At 46.8% G+C, this 8,977-nt stretch overlaps 7 non-coding genes across 7 annotated transcripts; all 7 read left to right on the plus strand.

Annotated features, from left to right (window-relative positions):
- Positions 1-863: 863 nt before the first annotated feature.
- On the plus strand, positions 864-1,054 carry LOC142270538 (U2 spliceosomal RNA). The gene has a single exon (XR_012735802.1). It is a non-coding gene; the product is annotated as a U2 spliceosomal RNA (small nuclear RNA).
- A 1,117-nt stretch (positions 1,055-2,171) lies between these two features.
- LOC142270539 (U2 spliceosomal RNA) lies at positions 2,172-2,362 on the plus strand. Its single transcript, XR_012735803.1, has one exon. It is a non-coding gene; the product is annotated as a U2 spliceosomal RNA (small nuclear RNA).
- Positions 2,363-3,479: 1,117 nt separating this feature from the next.
- LOC142270540 (U2 spliceosomal RNA) lies at positions 3,480-3,670 on the plus strand. The gene has a single exon (XR_012735804.1). It is a non-coding gene; the product is annotated as a U2 spliceosomal RNA (small nuclear RNA).
- A 1,117-nt stretch (positions 3,671-4,787) lies between these two features.
- On the plus strand, positions 4,788-4,977 carry LOC142270544 (U2 spliceosomal RNA). Its single transcript, XR_012735808.1, has one exon. It is a non-coding gene; the product is annotated as a U2 spliceosomal RNA (small nuclear RNA).
- Positions 4,978-6,094: 1,117 nt separating this feature from the next.
- On the plus strand, positions 6,095-6,284 carry LOC142270545 (U2 spliceosomal RNA). The gene has a single exon (XR_012735809.1). It is a non-coding gene; the product is annotated as a U2 spliceosomal RNA (small nuclear RNA).
- Positions 6,285-7,404: 1,120 nt separating this feature from the next.
- Positions 7,405-7,595, plus strand: LOC142270541 (U2 spliceosomal RNA). The gene has a single exon (XR_012735805.1). It is a non-coding gene; the product is annotated as a U2 spliceosomal RNA (small nuclear RNA).
- A 1,117-nt stretch (positions 7,596-8,712) lies between these two features.
- On the plus strand, positions 8,713-8,903 carry LOC142270542 (U2 spliceosomal RNA). Its single transcript, XR_012735806.1, has one exon. It is a non-coding gene; the product is annotated as a U2 spliceosomal RNA (small nuclear RNA).
- Positions 8,904-8,977: the final 74 nt, after the last annotated feature.

Here is an 8,977-nt window from a genome sequence, read left to right on the forward strand (position 1 = left end):
AGGTGTGAGAGGATCTACAATTGGCATCTGGTGTTATCTCTCTGCTTCCACTCCAAATAAAGTTACCTGTTGTTACCTGAACGTCAAATACTAAGAATGGGCGGCCTATGAAAGAATTAGTACTTTCATTAAGTATACTAAACCGGCTAATTGGGAATAGACAAACTGTAAAAAGCCCTCTGAGAAAGCCCCTCTCTAACCTTTGTTAGTAAGCTTTTCTGTAGCCTGCCTGTTGATGTATTTTCGGTTTGAACAGTGCACAACATGAAGAGACGGAACACTGGCGGCTTGTCACAATGCCCCCCGATGACATCACAATAGCGCTGCTGCCTAGAAAACAAGCTGCGCAGAAGAAGTTGTTCTTTGGGTGGGAGGGTGGGCTAGTGGAAGGAGGGGGCAATCTCTTTTTTTCCCGGGTGGTAGGGGGATGACAGGAGAAGGGAAGCGGGTGGTGAGAAAGGTACAGAGGGCAGGGTTTGGGGGCTGGGAAGGAAAGGGAAAAGATTAGGGTTTGGGGATGATGAAAGGGCTTTCTACGGGTAAGGATGGCAAAGGGTGGCAGTGACGGAAAGTCAGGCAACCTGTCCTGTCCGTCTTTTTGTATCGTGAATTGGAAAGACTGCAAGGGGGAGGGGAGTTGCTTGCGCCCTAAAGGAGGAGTTATTCAGATTCATTGCAGTGGGCGGCGGCTGCAAAACGCACCATTCTTCTTGTTTTTGCTCTGCAAAGCAGCCTTTTCAAGGGTTGGCTTGGGTGACAAAATGTCTTGTGTAGGCGTGGGTTTGTCTCCCTCTCGCTCTCTCTCCCTAAGATGTGTCCGGCATAGGCCAGGGTGCCACTCGAGGCCCAAACCAATTCTGGTTATCGCTTCTCGGCCTTTTGGCTAAGATCAAGTGTAGTATCTGTTCTTATCAGTTTAATATCTGATACGTCCCCTATCTGGGGACCATATATTAAATGGATTTTTAGAACAGGGAGATGGAAAAAGAGCTTGCTCTGTCCACTCCACGCATTGACCTGGTATTGCAGTACCTCCAGGAACGGTGCACCCCTTCTTAACCCAGTTTCCAAAAGCAGAACTCGATTCACCTGATTCATATTAGCCCGATTAGCGAATTGAAATGAATTTTTATCTAACACACTTTTTACTTGCTTTATTCATCCAAATAGCAAACTCATCACCACTCAACTTCACCAACTCTGCTATGTCCCGTGCAGTATCTTGTTGTCAGTCTAATCTAGATCATGTGTAATTGAATGGAATAGATCCCTTTTGGACAAAGTGGAGTCAGATGCTGCAGTGACCACAGGTGTGAGAGGATCTACAATTGGCATCTGGTGTTATCTCTCTGCTTCCACTCCAAATAAAGTTACCTGTTGTTACCTGAACGTCAAATACTAAGAATGGGCGGCCTATGAAAGAATTAGTACTTTCATTAAGTATACTAAACCGGCTAATTGGGAATAGACAAACTGTAAAAAGCCCTCTGAGAAAGCCCCTCTCTAACCTTTGTTAGTAAGCTTTTCTGTAGCCTGCCTGTTGATGTATTTTCGGTTTGAACAGTGCACAACATGAAGAGACGGAACACTGGCGGCTTGTCACAATGCCCCCCGATGACATCACAATAGCGCTGCTGCCTAGAAAACAAGCTGCGCAGAAGAAGTTGTTCTTTGGGTGGGAGGGTGGGCTAGTGGAAGGAGGGGGCAATCTCTTTTTTTCCCGGGTGGTAGGGGGATGACAGGAGAAGGGAAGCGGGTGGTGAGAAAGGTACAGAGGGCAGGGTTTGGGGGCTGGGAAGGAAAGGGAAAAGATTAGGGTTTGGGGATGATGAAAGGGCTTTCTACGGGTAAGGATGGCAAAGGGTGGCAGTGACGGAAAGTCAGGCAACCTGTCCTGTCCGTCTTTTTGTATCGTGAATTGGAAAGACTGCAAGGGGGAGGGGAGTTGCTTGCGCCCTAAAGGAGGAGTTATTCAGATTCATTGCAGTGGGCGGCGGCTGCAAAACGCACCATTCTTCTTGTTTTTGCTCTGCAAAGCAGCCTTTTCAAGGGTTGGCTTGGGTGACAAAATGTCTTGTGTAGGCGTGGGTTTGTCTCCCTCTCGCTCTCTCTCCCTAAGATGTGTCCGGCATAGGCCAGGGTGCCACTCGAGGCCCAAACCAATTCTGGTTATCGCTTCTCGGCCTTTTGGCTAAGATCAAGTGTAGTATCTGTTCTTATCAGTTTAATATCTGATACGTCCCCTATCTGGGGACCATATATTAAATGGATTTTTAGAACAGGGAGATGGAAAAAGAGCTTGCTCTGTCCACTCCACGCATTGACCTGGTATTGCAGTACCTCCAGGAACGGTGCACCCCTTCTTAACCCAGTTTCCAAAAGCAGAACTCGATTCACCTGATTCATATTAGCCCGATTAGCGAATTGAAATGAATTTTTATCTAACACACTTTTTACTTGCTTTATTCATCCAAATAGCAAACTCATCACCACTCAACTTCACCAACTCTGCTATGTCCCGTGCAGTATCTTGTTGTCAGTCTAATCTAGATCATGTGTAATTGAATGGAATAGATCCCTTTTGGACAAAGTGGAGTCAGATGCTGCAGTGACCACAGGTGTGAGAGGATCTACAATTGGCATCTGGTGTTATCTCTCTGCTTCCACTCCAAATAAAGTTACCTGTTGTTACCTGAACGTCAAATACTAAGAATGGGCGGCCTATGAAAGAATTAGTACTTTCATTAAGTATACTAAACCGGCTAATTGGGAATAGACAAACTGTAAAAAGCCCTCTGAGAAAGCCCCTCTCTAACCTTTGTTAGTAAGCTTTTCTGTAGCCTGCCTGTTGATGTATTTTCGGTTTGAACAGTGCACAACATGAAGAGACGGAACACTGGCGGCTTGTCACAATGCCCCCCGATGACATCACAATAGCGCTGCTGCCTAGAAAACAAGCTGCGCAGAAGAAGTTGTTCTTTGGGTGGGAGGGTGGGCTAGTGGAAGGAGGGGGCAATCTCTTTTTTTCCCGGGTGGTAGGGGGATGACAGGAGAAGGGAAGCGGGTGGTGAGAAAGGTACAGAGGGCAGGGTTTGGGGGCTGGGAAGGAAAGGAAAAAGATTAGGGTTTGGGGATGATGAAAGGGCTTTCTACGGGTAAGGATGGCAAAGGGTGGCAGTGACGGAAAGTCAGGCAACCTGTCCTGTCCGTCTTTTTGTATCGTGAATTGGAAAGACTGCAAGGGGGAGGGGAGTTGCTTGCGCCCTAAAGGAGGAGTTATTCAGATTCATTGCAGTGGGCGGCGGCTGCAAAACGCACCATTCTTCTTGTTTTTGCTCTGCAAAGCAGCCTTTTCAAGGGTTGGCTTGGGTGACAAAATGTCTTGTGTAGGCGTGGGTTTGTCTCCCTCTCGCTCTCTCTCCCTAAGATGTGTCCGGCATAGGCCAGGGTGCCACTCGAGGCCCAAACCAATTCTGGTTATCGCTTCTCGGCCTTTTGGCTAAGATCAAGTGTAGTATCTGTTCTTATCAGTTTAATATCTGATACGTCCCCTATCTGGGGACCATATATTAAATGGATTTTTAGAACAGGGAGATGGAAAAAGAGCTTGCTCTGTCCACTCCACGCATTGACCTGGTATTGCAGTACCTCCAGGAACGGTGCACCCCTTCTTAACCCAGTTTCCAAAAGCAGAACTCGATTCACCTGATTCATATTAGCCCGATTAGCGAATTGAAATGAATTTTTATCTAACACACTTTTTACTTGCTTTATTCATCCAAATAGCAAACTCATCACCACTCAACTTCACCAACTCTGCTATGTCCCGTGCAGTATCTTGTTGTCAGTCTAATCTAGATCATGTGTAATTGAATGGAATAGATCCCTTTTGGACAAAGTGGAGTCAGATGCTGCAGTGACCACAGGTGTGAGAGGATCTACAATTGGCATCTGGTGTTATCTCTCTGCTTCCACTCCAAATAAAGTTACCTGTTGTTACCTGAACGTCAAATACTAAGAATGGGCGGCCTATGAAAGAATTAGTACTTTCATTAAGTATACTAAACCGGCTAATTGGGAATAGACAAACTGTAAAAAGCCCTCTGAGAAAGCCCCTCTCTAACCTTTGTTAGTAAGCTTTTCTGTAGCCTGCCTGTTGATGTATTTTCGGTTTGAACAGTGCACAACATGAAGAGACGGAACACTGGCGGCTTGTCACAATGCCCCCCGATGACATCACAATAGCGCTGCTGCCTAGAAAACAAGCTGCGCAGAAGAAGTTGTTCTTTGGGTGGGAGGGTGGGCTAGTGGAAGGAGGGGGCAATCTCTTTTTTTCCCGGGTGGTAGGGGGATGACAGGAGAAGGGAAGCGGGTGGTGAGAAAGGTACAGAGGGCAGGGTTTGGGGGCTGGGAAGGAAAGGGAAAAGATTAGGGTTTGGGGATGATGAAAGGGCTTTCTACGGGTAAGGATGGCAAAGGGTGGCAGTGACGGAAAGTCAGGCAACCTGTCCTGTCCGTCTTTTTGTATCGTGAATTGGAAAGACTGCAAGGGGGAGGGGAGTTGCTTGCGCCTAAAGGAGGAGTTATTCAGATTCATTGCAGTGGGCGGCGGCTGCAAAACGCACCATTCTTCTTGTTTTTGCTCTGCAAAGCAGCCTTTTCAAGGGTTGGCTTGGGGTGACAAAATGTCTTGTGTAGGCGTGGGTTTTTCTCCCTCTCGCTCTCTCTCCCTAAGATGTGTCCGGCATAGGCCAGGGTGCCACTCGAGGCCCAAACCAATTCTGGTTATCGCTTCTCGGCCTTTTGGCTAAGATCAAGTGTAGTATCTGTTCTTATCAGTTTAATATCTGATACGTCCCCTATCTGGGGACATATATTAAATGGATTTTTAGAACAGGGAGATGGAAAAAGAGCTTGCTCTGTCCACTCCACGCATTGACCTGGTATTGCAGTACCTCCAGGAACGGTGCACCCCTTCTTAACCCAGTTTCCAAAGCAGAACTCAATTCACCTGATTCATATTAGCCCGATTAGCGAATTGAAATGAATTTTTTATCTAACACACTTTTTACTTGCTTTATTCATCCAAATAGCAAACTCATCACCACTCAACTTCACCAACTCTGCTATGTCCCGTGCAGTATCTTGTTGTCAGTCTAATCTAGATCATGTGTAATTGAATGGAATAGATCCCTTTTGGAAAGTGGAGTCAGATGCTGCAGTGACCACAGGTGTGAGAGGATCTACAATTGGGCATCTGGTGTTATCCTCTCTGCTTCCACTCCAAATAAAGTTACCTGTTGTTACCTGAACGTCAAAATACTAAGAATGGGCGGCCTATGAAAGAATTAGTACTTTCATTAAGTATACTAAACCGGCTAATTGGGAATAGACAAACTGTAAAAAGCCCTCTGAGAAAGCCCCTCTCTAACCTTTGTTAGTAAGCTTTTCTGTAGCCTGCCTGTTGATGTATTTTCGGTTTTGAACAGTGCACAACATGAAGAGACGGAACACTGGCGGCTTGTCACAATGCCCCCCGATGACATCACAATAGCGCTGCTGCCTAGAAAACAAGCTGCGCAGAAGAAGTTGTTCTTTGGGTGGGAGGGTGGGCTAGTGGAAGGAGGGGGCAATCTCTTTTTTTCCCGGGTGGTAGGGGGATGACAGGAGAAGGGAAGCGGGTGGTGAGAAAGGTACAGAGGGCAGGGTTTGGGGCTGGAAGGAAAGGGAAAAGATTAGGGTTTGGGGATGATGAAAGGGCTTTCTACGGGTAAGGATGGCAAAGGGTGGCAGTGACGGAAAGTCAGGCAACCTGTCCTGTCCGTCTTTTTGTATCGTGAATTGGAAAGACTGCAAGGGGGAGGGGAGTTGCTTGCGCCCTAAAGGAGGAGTTATTCAGATTCATTGCAGTGGGCGGCGGCTGCAAAACGCACCATTCTTCTTGTTTTTGCTCTGCAAAGCAGCCTTTTCAAGGGTTGGCTTGGGTGACAAAATGTCTTGTGTAGGCGTGGGTTTGTCTCCCTCTCGCTCTCTCTCCCTAAGATGTGTCCGGCATAGGCCAGGGTGCCACTCGAGGCCCAAACCAATTCTGGTTATCGCTTCTCGGCCTTTTGGCTAAGATCAAGTGTAGTATCTGTTCTTATCAGTTTAATATCTGATACGTCCCCTATCTGGGGACCATATATTAAATGGATTTTTAGAACAGGGAGATGGAAAAAGAGCTTGCTCTGTCCACTCCACGCATTGACCTGGTATTGCAGTACTCCAGGAACGGTGCACCCCTTCTTAACCCAGTTTCCAAAAGCAGAACTCGATTCACCTGATTCATATTAGCCCGATTAGCGAATTGAAATGAATTTTTATCTAACACACTTTTTACTTGCTTTATTCATCCAAATAGCAAACTCATCACCACTCAACTTCACCAACCTCTGCTATGTCCCGTGCAGTATCTTGTTGTCAGTCTAATCTAGATCATGTGTAATTGAATGGAATAGATCCCTTTTGGACAAAGTGGAGTCAGATGCTGCAGTGACCACAGGTGTGAGAGGATCTACAATTGGCATCTGGTGTTATCTCTCTGCTTCCACTCCAAATAAAGTTACCTGTTGTTACCTGAACGTCAAATACTAAGAATGGGCGGCCTATGAAAGAATTAGTACTTTCATTAAGTATACTAAACCGGCTAATTGGGAATAGACAAACTGTAAAAAAGCCCTCTGAGAAAGCCCCTCTCTAACCTTTGTTAGTAAGCTTTTCTGTAGCCTGCCTGTTGATGTATTTTCGGTTTGAACAGTGCACAACATGAAGAGACGGAACACTGGCGGCTTGTCACAATGCCCCCCGATGACATCACAATAGCGCTGCTGCCTAGAAAACAAGCTGCGCAGAAGAAGTTGTTCTTTGGGTGGGAGGGTGGGCTAGTGGAAGGAGGGGGCAATCTCTTTTTTTCCCGGGTGGTAGGGGGATGACAGGAGAAGGGAAGCGGGTGGTGAGAAAGGTACAGAGGGCAGGGTTTGGGGGCTGGGAAGGAAAGGTGAAAAGATTAGGGTTTGGGGATGATGAAAGGGCTTTCTACGGGTAAGGATGGCAAAGGGTGGCAGTGACGGAAAGTCAGGCAACCTGTCCTGTCCGTCTTTTTGTATCGTGAATTGGAAAGACTGCAAGGGGGAGGGGAGTTGCTTGCGCCCTAAAGGAGGAGTTATTCAGATTCATTGCAGTGGGCGGCGGCTGCAAAACGCACCATTCTTCTTGTTTTTGCTCTGCAAAGCAGCCTTTTCAAGGGTTGGCTTGGGTGACAAAATGTCTTGTGTAGGCGTGGGTTTGTCTCCCTCTCGCTCTCTCTCCCTAAGATGTGTCCGGCATAGGCCAGGGTGCCACTCGAGGCCCAAACCAATTCTGGTTATCGCTTCTCGGCCTTTTGGCTAAGATCAAGTGTAGTATCTGTTCTTATCAGTTTAATATCTGATACGTCCCCTATCTGGGGACCATATATTAAATGGATTTTTAGAACAGGGAGATGGAAAAAGAGCTTGCTCTGTCCACTCCACGCATTGACCTGGTATTGCAGTACCTCCAGGAACGGTGCACCCCTTCTTAACCCAGTTTCCAAAAGCAGAACTCGATTCACCTGATTCATATTAGCCCGATTAGCGAATTGAAATGAATTTTTATCTAACACACTTTTTACTTGCTTTATTCATCCAAATAGCAAACTCATCACCACTCAACTTCACCAACTCTGCTATGTCCCGTGCAGTATCTTGTTGTCAGTCTAATCTAGATCATGTGTAATTGAATGGAATAGATCCCTTTTGGACAAAGTGGAGTCAGATGCTGCAGTGACCACAGGTGTGAGAGGATCTACAATTGGCATCTGGTGTTATCTCTCTGCTTCCACTCCAAATAAAGTTACCTGTTGTTACCTGAACGTCAAATACTAAGAATGGGCGGCCTATGAAAGAATTAGTACTTTCATTAAGTATACTAAACCGGCTAATTGGGAATAGACAAACTGTAAAAAGCCCTCTGAGAAAGCCCCTCTCTAACCTTTGTTAGTAAGCTTTTCTGTAGCCTGCCTGTTGATGTATTTTCGGTTTGAACAGTGCACAACATGAAGAGACGGAACACTGGCGGCTTGTCACAATGCCCCCCGATGACATCACAATAGCGCTGCTGCCTAGAAAACAAGCTGCGCAGAAGAAGTTGTTCTTTGGGTGGGAGGGTGGGCTAGTGGAAGGAGGGGGCAATCTCTTTTTTTCCCGGGTGGTAGGGGGATGACAGGAGAAGGGAAGCGGGTGGTGAGAAAGGTACAGAGGGCAGGGTTTGGGGGCTGGGAAGGAAAGGGAAAAGATTAGGGTTTGGGGATGATGAAAGGGCTTTCTACGGGTAAGGATGGCAAAGGGTGGCAGTGACGGAAAGTCAGGCAACCTGTCCTGTCCGTCTTTTTGTATCGTGAATTGGAAAGACTGCAAGGGGGAGGGGAGTTGCTTGCGCCCTAAAGGAGGAGTTATTCAGATTCATTGCAGTGGGCGGCGGCTGCAAAACGCACCATTCTTCTTGTTTTTGCTCTGCAAAGCAGCCTTTTCAAGGGTTGGCTTGGGTGACAAAATGTCTTGTGTAGGCGTGGGTTTGTCTCCCTCTCGCTCTCTCTCCCTAAGATGTGTCCGGCATAGGCCAGGGTGCCACTCGAGGCCCAAACCAATTCTGGTTATCGCTTCTCGGCCTTTTGGCTAAGATCAAGTGTAGTATCTGTTCTTATCAGTTTAATATCTGATACGTCCCCTATCTGGGGACCATATATTAAATGGATTTTTAGAACAGGGAGATGGAAAAAGAGCTTGCTCTGTCCACTCCACGCATTGACCTGGTATTGCAGTACCTCCAGGAACGGTGCACCCCTTCTTAACCCAGTTTCCAAAAGCAGAACTCGATTCACCTGATTCATATTAGCCCGATTAGCGAATTGAAATGAATT

The sequence above is a fragment of the Anomaloglossus baeobatrachus genome, unplaced genomic scaffold (assembly GCF_048569485.1).
Source record: "Anomaloglossus baeobatrachus isolate aAnoBae1 unplaced genomic scaffold, aAnoBae1.hap1 Scaffold_3297, whole genome shotgun sequence".
Taxonomy (NCBI): domain Eukaryota; kingdom Metazoa; phylum Chordata; class Amphibia; order Anura; family Aromobatidae; genus Anomaloglossus; species Anomaloglossus baeobatrachus.